At 36.9% G+C, this 10,118-nt stretch overlaps 1 pseudogene; it reads right to left on the reverse strand.

The window, feature by feature from the left end:
- Window positions 1-1,988: 1,988 nt before the first annotated feature.
- On the reverse strand, window positions 1,989-2,399 carry LOC129681959 (small ubiquitin-related modifier 2-like; annotated as a pseudogene).
- Window positions 2,400-10,118: the final 7,719 nt, after the last annotated feature.

The raw sequence follows: 10,118 nt of genomic DNA on the forward strand, positions 1-10,118 counted from the left end.
GGGATTTACAGGCACTTTTGTTAGAAATGAAAATATCATACTTCTAACCCAAATGGATTGAATGGTTCAATGCACACAGAGTTCTTTTCATCTGTAAACAGTTTGAAAAATCCAGCAAGTAAGAATTGAAACACCGATTTAGTGTAAAATTGAAACCTCTCAGATAAATTTAATACTCTTCTAGTTATCAAAGATTTTTGTGTTCATGATTCAAGCTGCAGCCTACAGTCATGGCAACATACTGCCTTCTAGACATGTCTAGTTGAAATACCTAAGCTTATGAAGTTTGCCATTCAGTGGAAATGGGAAAAGGGTATTTGGCATGCAGCAACTCAGGATTTACAAAGAGGACATGGATCAGAGCACACTTCTGAAGAAAGTCAACTTGGGGCTCAAATGGCAAAGTGAAACTTGTATTTCCTGGTGCTTGATCTTCACAGAGCTGCATCTGGGTCTAAGACTGAGCATTGGGAAGGAATGCTAGACACAGATACGGATGGATGTGGGGATGATGGAACAGAGCAGGCATTAGGTTGGAAATAGTAACATGTAAAAGTAAGCTTCAAGAACCACTTCAGGTTGTTTGCATGATAATTGTGAGGACATTACTGCAGGGGCCTTTGTAAACCACAGCAACTTAAGCACAGAAGTTGCTACAATTGCCTAACTTTCAATACTTTTATTACATTTTAATTTCTCTTATTGCCTCACTTCCCATTTAGAAATTTAAATTTTATAGGATTTTTACCATGAAAGTAATGCAATTTACCTTAAGTTTTGACTAGTATGTGTTTTTGTATTTTATTAAAGCTTTGCATATATTCATTTATTTTATTCACACACACACATAAGGCATGAATGTCTATGCGTCTACATGTCAGTATGTTCCTGTGGGATTTTAGTGATCCATATTTTTAATTTAAGCAAAAATGAGATTTATAAACAACAATTTATAAATTACTAAGTGAGCCAAGTTCCATGAAAGCTTTTTGTTCAGCAGCCACCTTTCCTGGGCAAATCACTTCTCCCTCTCCCCAACGCACAACCATCTACAAATCCACAAGCCCGCCTTAGATGATAGCCCACAAACCTTAGTTCTCAAGGCACCTTTGAGAGTAAATCACTTCCTCATTTTCTCATCTTCCTATCCCCTTACTGGGATCTGATTCCTGCGCTTCTAGCCCTGTCACCACCCACAAGACTCAACCGGTGACCTTTGAACCTGCATTTTTCAAGAACCACCTTTGACTGATGAGATGGTTCTTTCTCTTCCATAATTTTCTTTGCCTGCTGCTATCTCTTTACCCTCAGACCTAGGATCCAGGCCCAGGAGCCATCTTTTCCTGGTCTAATTAAATACTTCATTCAGCAGCTTCTGGCTCATGTCACACATCTTTTTTTTTTTTTTTAAACAAGAAATTTATTTAAACAAGTTGCTTGACTTGAAGGGAAAACTATCTAGGATCATTTTTTTTTTCAAGAGTAATTTACCCCTTCTTAAAAAGATTGTTCTACATGTAACAGCTAAGTACAAAAAAAGTTATAAAATTATCCTTAGTTTTGCAATGATAAATGAAAAACATTAAAATGCTCCAATTGAGCAAGATATGCAAGGATTTTGTTGTTGGGTTCTTCTGTTAAAACAATGAGAGAAAGATAACTTACTGGAATATAAAGATAAGAGCTGAATGAGCATGCCACTAATGGAGAAAGGGGGAGATTTTCACAGAACTGGTCAGACCATCTCCATCTCATGTCAGCCAAAACAGAACCTTGGCCATTTAGCTTAAAAAAGAAAAGAGCAATATGCTTTGTGCACATAATCCGGTTACATTATGTACAATAAGGAAATGGTGACAGGGAAATGAGAGAACAGAGAAAACTGTACTATAGTAGTCAGGATGTGGTGGAACCAAACTGTGGCTCTCTAATTGAGAATGTATTCTTGGCCTATAACAAAATTCTGGAGTAAGTAGCAGGTTCCCTTTTCAGTAGACAGCTCCTGTCTGTTGCCGGAACACATCACTTGTGTCTTCGTCCTCCGTTTCCAACTGTGTAGGTGTGTCTGTTTCATTATTTGGTTGCTGATCACAAGAGAATCTGGTCTGCCTCATCGACAAACCTTGTTGTTCACAATAGGCTGTCATTGTCTACTAAGTCTACTAAGAGGCCTCGTGATCTTAAACTGCACCACAGAATCACCCTGCCCTACCACTTTGAAATGAATATAATCGTTGTTCTGTCTGGACTCCTTCCTTGGGTTCCTCTGAGTGCAGGAATCTCATCAGCTGCTGCTTCACAGAAGAGGCACCAGGTCCACACTGAAGGAGTACATGAGCAGCACCAGGAGTGGCAGATGTCACACATCTTCTGCACTGACACAGTCTGAGAAAGGACATCAGGTGCACAAACAAACAAAGAAGTCCACATGCCCAGGTCTAATCACAAAAAACAAATCACAAATGGCCAAGACAGCATGTCTCTCATAAAACCCACTAGTTCTCTATAAAAGTGTCCTCTAACTAGAACAAAGTAGGTGGATACCAGAACACAGAACTCAAAACAGCAATCATAAACGTCATCTAAAAATTAAAGGAATTTAAAGAAGAGATGAACAGACACTTCCTTAAACTCAAAGGGGATAACAATAAATATTCGAGTGATGCTCAAGAAAAATGCAAATACATGGTTGAATGAAATGACAAAGATAGTAAAGATTTTGTGAATGGGTTGTTGCTCCTCTCCTCCACTAGTCCTGCCTTGCTAGGAGGTGGTCACTTCAGTCTTCCACGTCCCCACCCTCTGTTTGGAATCTCAGCTAGAGTCCCACCCATAACCTCCCATGAGCCTATCCTGTGGCAGGCCTCCAGCTTGTCAAAAAGCTGCCCTCCTCAGTTTTCTATCTTGTTCCCTACCCTCTCACCTCCCACCTCCATTCTCCTCACATTTGATCCCTACCTATTTTCCCTCCCCATTCCATCTCCTGTCCAGTTCCCTCTCTTCATTCACTTCTGCTGTCTCTTCTATTTCCCCTTCTCCATGGCATTCTGGCACCATCTCTTGGGCCCTCCTTGTTACTTAGCTTCTTTGGGTGTGTGGCTTATAGTATGGTTATCCTGCTTAGAAGAAATGGAGGGATAAAGAGGGAACATATATTGAGGGAATATTCAACCAATGATTGGCCCAACCTGAGACCCACACCACAGTGGGTCAGGGCCCAGCCCCTGACACTATTAATGATGCTCTGCTATGCTTCCAGACAGGAGCCTAACATCACTGTAGTCTGGGAGGCTCCAGCCAGCAGCAGATTGAGACAGATGCTAGAACTTGCAACCAAGCATGGGGCAGAGCTCTTGGGATCTTGCAGAAGTGTTGGGAGAAAGATGGAAGGACCTGAAGGCGACAGGATCCCCACAAGAAGAACAACAGAGACAACTAACCAAGACCCATAGGGCCTTACAGAGACTGAGACATCAACTAAGGAGCATGCACAGTTTGGACATAGGCTCCCCCGTGCACATATGTGGCTGATTAGTCTTTATGTGGGTTGCCTGCGAGTGAGGAGGAGAGGTGCAGTTTGTAACATGGACTCTATTGTCTCCATTTAGATCACTTCTCCCTGGCAGGGCTGCCTTGCCTGTCCTCAGGGGTGAGGATATACTGAGTCCTGATGTGACTTGATGTGCTGGAGAGGGTTGATGTGGGGAGCCTCTTCTGGGTCAAAAGGGAGAGGGGAAACGGAAGAAGGGAGAGGGAGTTCTGGGAGGAGAGGAGGGATGGGGCACCCTTAGGATATAAAGTAAATAAAATAATTTTTTTTAAATGACAAAGATAGTTCAGAACTTGAAAACTGAATTTAATAAAGAGATTGAAACACCGAGAAGAATGCAAGCTGAAATTAAGATAGAATTGGAAACAAAAACAAAAACAAAACAAAACAAAAAGCCCCCAAACCTCAGTGTCCTGATGAGAAGAGTCAGGGGAAGACCTTATAAGCAGAGTGACTCAAGCAGAAGATAGAATATCAGGATTCAAAGATTAAATAGAGTCTCTAGGCCCGGGGCTCTCAACCTCCCTAACTCTGTGGCCCCCAATCCAGTTCTTCATGTTGAAACGACGCCCCACCATAAAACTGTTTTTGTCGCTACTTCGTTACTGCAATTGTGCTATGGTTATGAGTCACAATGTAAATATCCGATACGCAAATGGTTTTAGGCAACCCCTCTACAAAGGCCATTCGACCACGAAGGGGCTCATGACTCACAGGTTGAAAACTGCTGATCTAGACAAAACACTCAATGAGCAAGAAAAGATGTAAAATAACAGAAATGGAGCATGCAGGAAGTGTGCTACACTTTCAAAACTAAATCTTTGAGTTGTAAACATAGATAAGGGGGAAGAATCCCAGATCAATGAGAGATAAGATCTTTAACTAGCTCATAGAAGAAAAAATTCTCTAAGGAAAGACACACTCCACAGACACAAGAAGTACACAGAACTCCAAGGAGACAAGGCCAAAAAGAAACACCCCAGGGAATACTATAATTAAAACACTAAGTATACAGAAAAAAAGAAAAAATATTGAAGCTTAAAGAGAAAAACACAAGTCATATACAAAGAAAAACCCATCAGAATTGTACATTATTTCTCAATGGAAACTTTTAAATCCAGAATATCCTGCATAATGCACCCCAAGTTCTAAAAGATCACAACTGCCAACCTAGACTACTGTATCCAATAAAAACTATCTGCAATAAATGAAAGAAAAGAAAAAAATTCATGATTCAAACAGCCTTAAAAAGTTCATATTCATCAACAACAAAGTGAAACACTAGCCAGATTACAGAAATCAATATTGCAAACCTAAGAAAAACATAAGTGCAGCCTAGAGACCTTAGAAAGAAAGCAATTGAGGCTATAATTTAATAAAATATAAAGCACAGCTAAGAACATAAGCCAGCAAAAAATATTAAAATTACTGTAATCTACACACATCTTTCAATAATAACTCTAAATATTATTGGCCTCAACTCTCTGGTCAAAAAACACAGGTTTGCTGAACGGCTAACCTGTTGTCTACACAAAAACTCATCTTCGATTTAGAGAGAGACACCACCATAAAATGAAAGGATGGAAAAAGTACTCTAAGAAAATGGGATTAAGAAGTAAACAAGCATTGCCATTCAAATATCTGACAAAATAACTTCAAACTAAAACTAATCAGGAGTGAACAAAAAAGACCAATTAATTAGGAAAAATATTACATATTAAACATATATTCACCAAACTCTGGTGCACTCAATTTTATAAAAAAATCATGGAATTAAAGACACTGGTTAACACAACTAAATAACTGTAGGTGATTTTAACATCCCACTTCCTCTAGTAGCTCTGGAGGAAAAAAATAAACAGAGAAACTTCAGAAATAATTGGCATCTTCCATCAAATGGACTTAAGAGATAGCTACAGACTATTTCATCCATATGCCAAAGATCATACATTCTACTCAGAAGCACATGGAAACTTCTCTAAAATAGACCACATCCTGGGACACAAAGCAAACCATCACGAATACAGAAAAATTGACATGACTTTATGTCCTGTCTGACCATTATTCAATAAAACTTAAGACTGACAGCCAACAAAGCTCTAGTGAGATTATGAACCTAGGGAGATTAAACAACTCACTATTGAATGATGAATGGTTCAAAGGAGATATCAAGAAAGAAATAAAAATATTCTTGGAATGAAATAAAATGAAACAAAACTTCTGGGACACATTAAAATCAGTTCTAAAAGGGAATTTTATAGACTTAAGTAACTATGTTAAATGAACAGAGAGTACAAATAAATGACTTACTGATGCAATTAAAGAATTTGAAAAAAAAAGAATAAATCAAACTCAAATTTTGTATACAGCAAAAATAATAAAAAGTTAAAGGACAAATTAATAAACTACAAACAAAGAAAACATTACAAAAAAATCAACAATTCTAAGAACTGGTTCTTGGATAAAGTAAACAATATTGACAGATTCATAGCCCAACTACCTAAAAAGAAAAAGAAAAAGAAAAAGAGGACCAAATTGATAGAATGAAAAATGAATATTATAACAGACCCCCCCCAATCAGAATATTATAATGGAATACTTTAAAAACCTGTAGTCCATTGAGTTGAAAAATCTAAAAGAAATGGATGAATTTCTTGATTCATCCAAATTATCGCAGTTAAACCAAGAAGAGATGAACAAACTAAACTTATCCATAGCAAACAGGAGGTTGAAAACAGTAGTTAAAGGTCTTCCAACTAAAAAGAATGTACAAATCCAGATGGATTCAGAGCAGAATTCTACCTTTCAAAGGATATCTACAACCAAAACTTCTTAAACTCTTCAAAAAATAAAACTAAAGGATCACTCTCAAACTTATTCTATGAAGCCAGTATTATGATAATATGCAAGCTAGGTAAACACACACACACACACAAATAAAAACAATGCTATAGACTGATATTCTTGATAAACATAGATGCAAAAATCATCATCAAAATACTAGCAAACCAAATACAAACACGTATTAAGATGAACCACCATGACTGAGTTGGCTTTATCTAGAAAATTCAGGGTTTGTTCAACATAGGTAAGTCAATAAGGACAGTAAATCATAAAAATGGTCTTAAAGGTAAAAATCACATAATCATCACATTAGATGCAGAATAGACCTTTTATAAAATCTAACATGCTTTCGTGATTCAAGTTCTAAAGAGAGTATGACTGAAGTGAACATACTTCAACATAATAAAGACTATATATGAAAATCCACAGTCAACATTATGTTAAATAAAAAAAACCTTGAAGCAATCTCCTAAAATCAGGAGTGAGACAGGGCTGTCTGCTATTCCACTCCTTTTCAATACAGCGCCTGAAGCACTTGTCAGAACAATAAGGCAAAAGAAAGAAAATAAAGGAATATATTAGGGGAAGTCAAATTATCCCTTTTTGCAGAAGGTATGCCGTTATATATAAAAGATCCTAAATGGTCTGTGAGAAAATGTCTAAAAACAATCATCAATTTCAGCAAAGTGTCAGTGCCCATAAAAAACCGTCAAGAACAGTAGTCTTTCTATGTGACACAAACAAACACACTGAGAAGAGATTATAGGTATTCTCCCAACACATTAACATCAAAGACAATGAAATACTTTGGAATAAACATAACCATGGGTCAAACAATGAAAATTTAAAATCTCTGAAGGAACACTGAGAAAGACACTTAAAAAGGGTGAGAGATCCCATACTTGTGGTCAGGAGAATTAATGGTGTACAAATGACAATCTTACCAAAAGCAACTTGCAGATTCAATGAAATTCCAATCTAATATCCATCCACAACATTCTTCACAGAAACAGAAAAAAATACTATTCTAAAATTTACATGAACCCAGAAAAGACTGTGGCTAGCCAAAAAAAAAAAAAAAAAAAAAAACCTTACTTAAAGAACTGTGATTCCAGATATAAAAAAAAATAAAAAAAAATAAAAAAAAAAACAAAAAAGTTTGTGCCCGCCAAAAAAAAAAAAAAAAAAAAAAATCCTTACTTAAAGGACTGTGATTCCAGATGTCAAGATATATTATAAAGCTATAGTAACAAAACCAATATGGTTCCAGCCCTCCCAAAGTCATGCAGACCAATAAGATGAAATAGAAGACCCAAACATAACCATGGTCATCTCGTATTTGACAAAGAGGCAAAAACTACAATGGCACGAGGCAAAATTTTGAATAAATGGTGCTGGGAAAACTGAATATCTACATGCAGAGAATAAAATTAGAGCTGTGTCTTCACAGAAATTAGATCAAAGACCTCAGTTTGAAACTCAGTGTACTAAAACTGCAGGAAGAGAATATAGGCAGTTCCTACAAGATAGAGGCCCAGGAAAGGACTTTTTGAACAGACCGCCATTTGTCCAGGAATTACAACCAATAATGGACAACTGGAATGTCATGAAATTAAAAAGTTTCTATACAGCTAAGGAAACAATCAATTTAGTGAACACACCCACAGACTAGGAGAGAATCCTTGCCAGCTATCCTTATCTGTCAGATATGTATGTATGTATATATATATATATGTATATATATATATACATACATATATATATAAGTGGGTATATATATACACATATACACATATATATGTTTATATATATAAACATATATATACATATATATATACGTAAAGTTGTGGAAAAAATGATCCAAGTTTTTAAAACAAATGGGCTGAAGACTTAAACTGAGGGTTCTCAATTGAAGAAAAAAATTGTTAAGAAATACATCAAAAAATGTCCATCATTCTCAGAAAATTGGGAAACAAAAACTAAAACAATTTGAGATTTCATCTTCTGGTCAGAACAACTAAGATCAGCAAAACAGCTCCCACAAATGCTGGTGAAGTGTGGGGAAAGGAGAACCTTTATTTATTGTTTGTGGGAACATGAAATGGTGCAACCACTTTTGAAATCAGCTTGGAGAACCCTCAGAAAACTAAAAATGATAAATTCATCACTGCTTGGCGGATGCACTCACCATCTTACTGCAGAGATACATCTTCAGCCATTTCCATTGCTGCTCTATTCACATTAGCTAAGAAATGAATAAACTAAATGTCCTTAAACAGATGAATGACTAATTAAAATGTGGTGCATGGACACTACAGAATGTTCTTCAGCTGTAAAGAAAATTGAAATGATGAAATTTGCGAGTAACTGGATGGAGTTAGATAACCCAGACCCATAACGACAATCATGTGCATTCTCTCCCATCTTCTATGTGTGAGAAAATGTAGGTGCTTCAGCCTTTGGTTGTTTTGCTCAGTATGCTTTGTGTAAGACTACAAGCACTTCCTGAAATTCTGCTGTCAGTAGCCTGGATGTATTTCCATGATTGGGCTGGTTGGATTGTATGGTTAATCCCACTTTGAGATTGTTTGAGGAAGCTCCATGCCATTTTTTCACAGCTGTATGTTTTACATTCTCTCCAACGATGTCCAAAGGCTTTTTCTTCTCTACATCTTTTCTAGCACTCAATATTTTTGTCTTTTTTATGATGGATATTATGATGGATGTGAGGTGATAGTTCACCGTGATGTTGACATGACTGTTACTGAGACTTAAAATACTTAAATCAGTAAGTAAGATGTTGACACAATCAGCCTATAAAAAGAAATGGTTGTTTTGGTTCACCATTTCAGAGCATTTACTCCAATATGTATGGTTCCCATAGCATTGAGCCTGTACTGACAGATCGCATTGATAGTGTGTGTGGTGGAGCAAAGCCACAAACTTCACGGACACTGTCAAAGAGAGAGATGAAGAGACTGGAGTCCTAATATCTTGCCGGGGGCATATTCCCAGATGACATATGGGAGTCCTGATAAGCACTTTTTAAAGATTCCACTGTCTTCCAACAGTGATGAGCTGGAGAGAGCCACATAGGAAGGGAGTTGAGGGGGTTGTAGGCTTCAAACTATAGCTAATGCATTTTTGTAAGAGTTAGTTCTGACCATGGTTTCATTGCCATTTGTGTCTTCTTTGGAGAAATGTTTTCTCAAGCCCATTATCCTCTTAAAACAAAGTTTCTGTTTGTTATTGATTTATAGGAGTTAAAAGTTTGAGATATATAAGCTATATAATTTGTGAACTGAAACTTCACAAGTAGAATGCTTGCTCAGCATGTCTTGGGTCCAACTCTATTCTCTTGAATTTGACTGTTCGTTTCTCTAGTATCCTTGAAGAGACTCTCCTTTACTCCACATGTTGTCTTAGTACCTTGTCAAGACCATTTGATGATCTCTGCTGTGCCGTCTATTCCATGCCTTGGTCTGTACATCTGTCTTTATGGCAGTACCAAATTGTTTTATTACTGTAGCTTTGTAAAATATTTCAAAATGAGGTAATGTGGGGCCTCCTAATTGTTTTCTTTCAATACTGTTAGGGATTTAGGATGCTTCAAGATTCCATCAAAAGTTTAGAGTTCTTAAAAAAATACTTCTACAAAGAAAGAAAGAAAGGCAAAAAAAGAAAGAAAGAAAGAAAGAAAGAAAGAAAGAAAGAAAGAAAGAAA

This window comes from Psammomys obesus, unplaced genomic scaffold, assembly GCF_907164565.1.
Source record: "Psammomys obesus unplaced genomic scaffold, mPsaObe1.curated_primary_1811, whole genome shotgun sequence".
Lineage (NCBI taxonomy): Eukaryota > Metazoa > Chordata > Mammalia > Rodentia > Muridae > Psammomys > Psammomys obesus.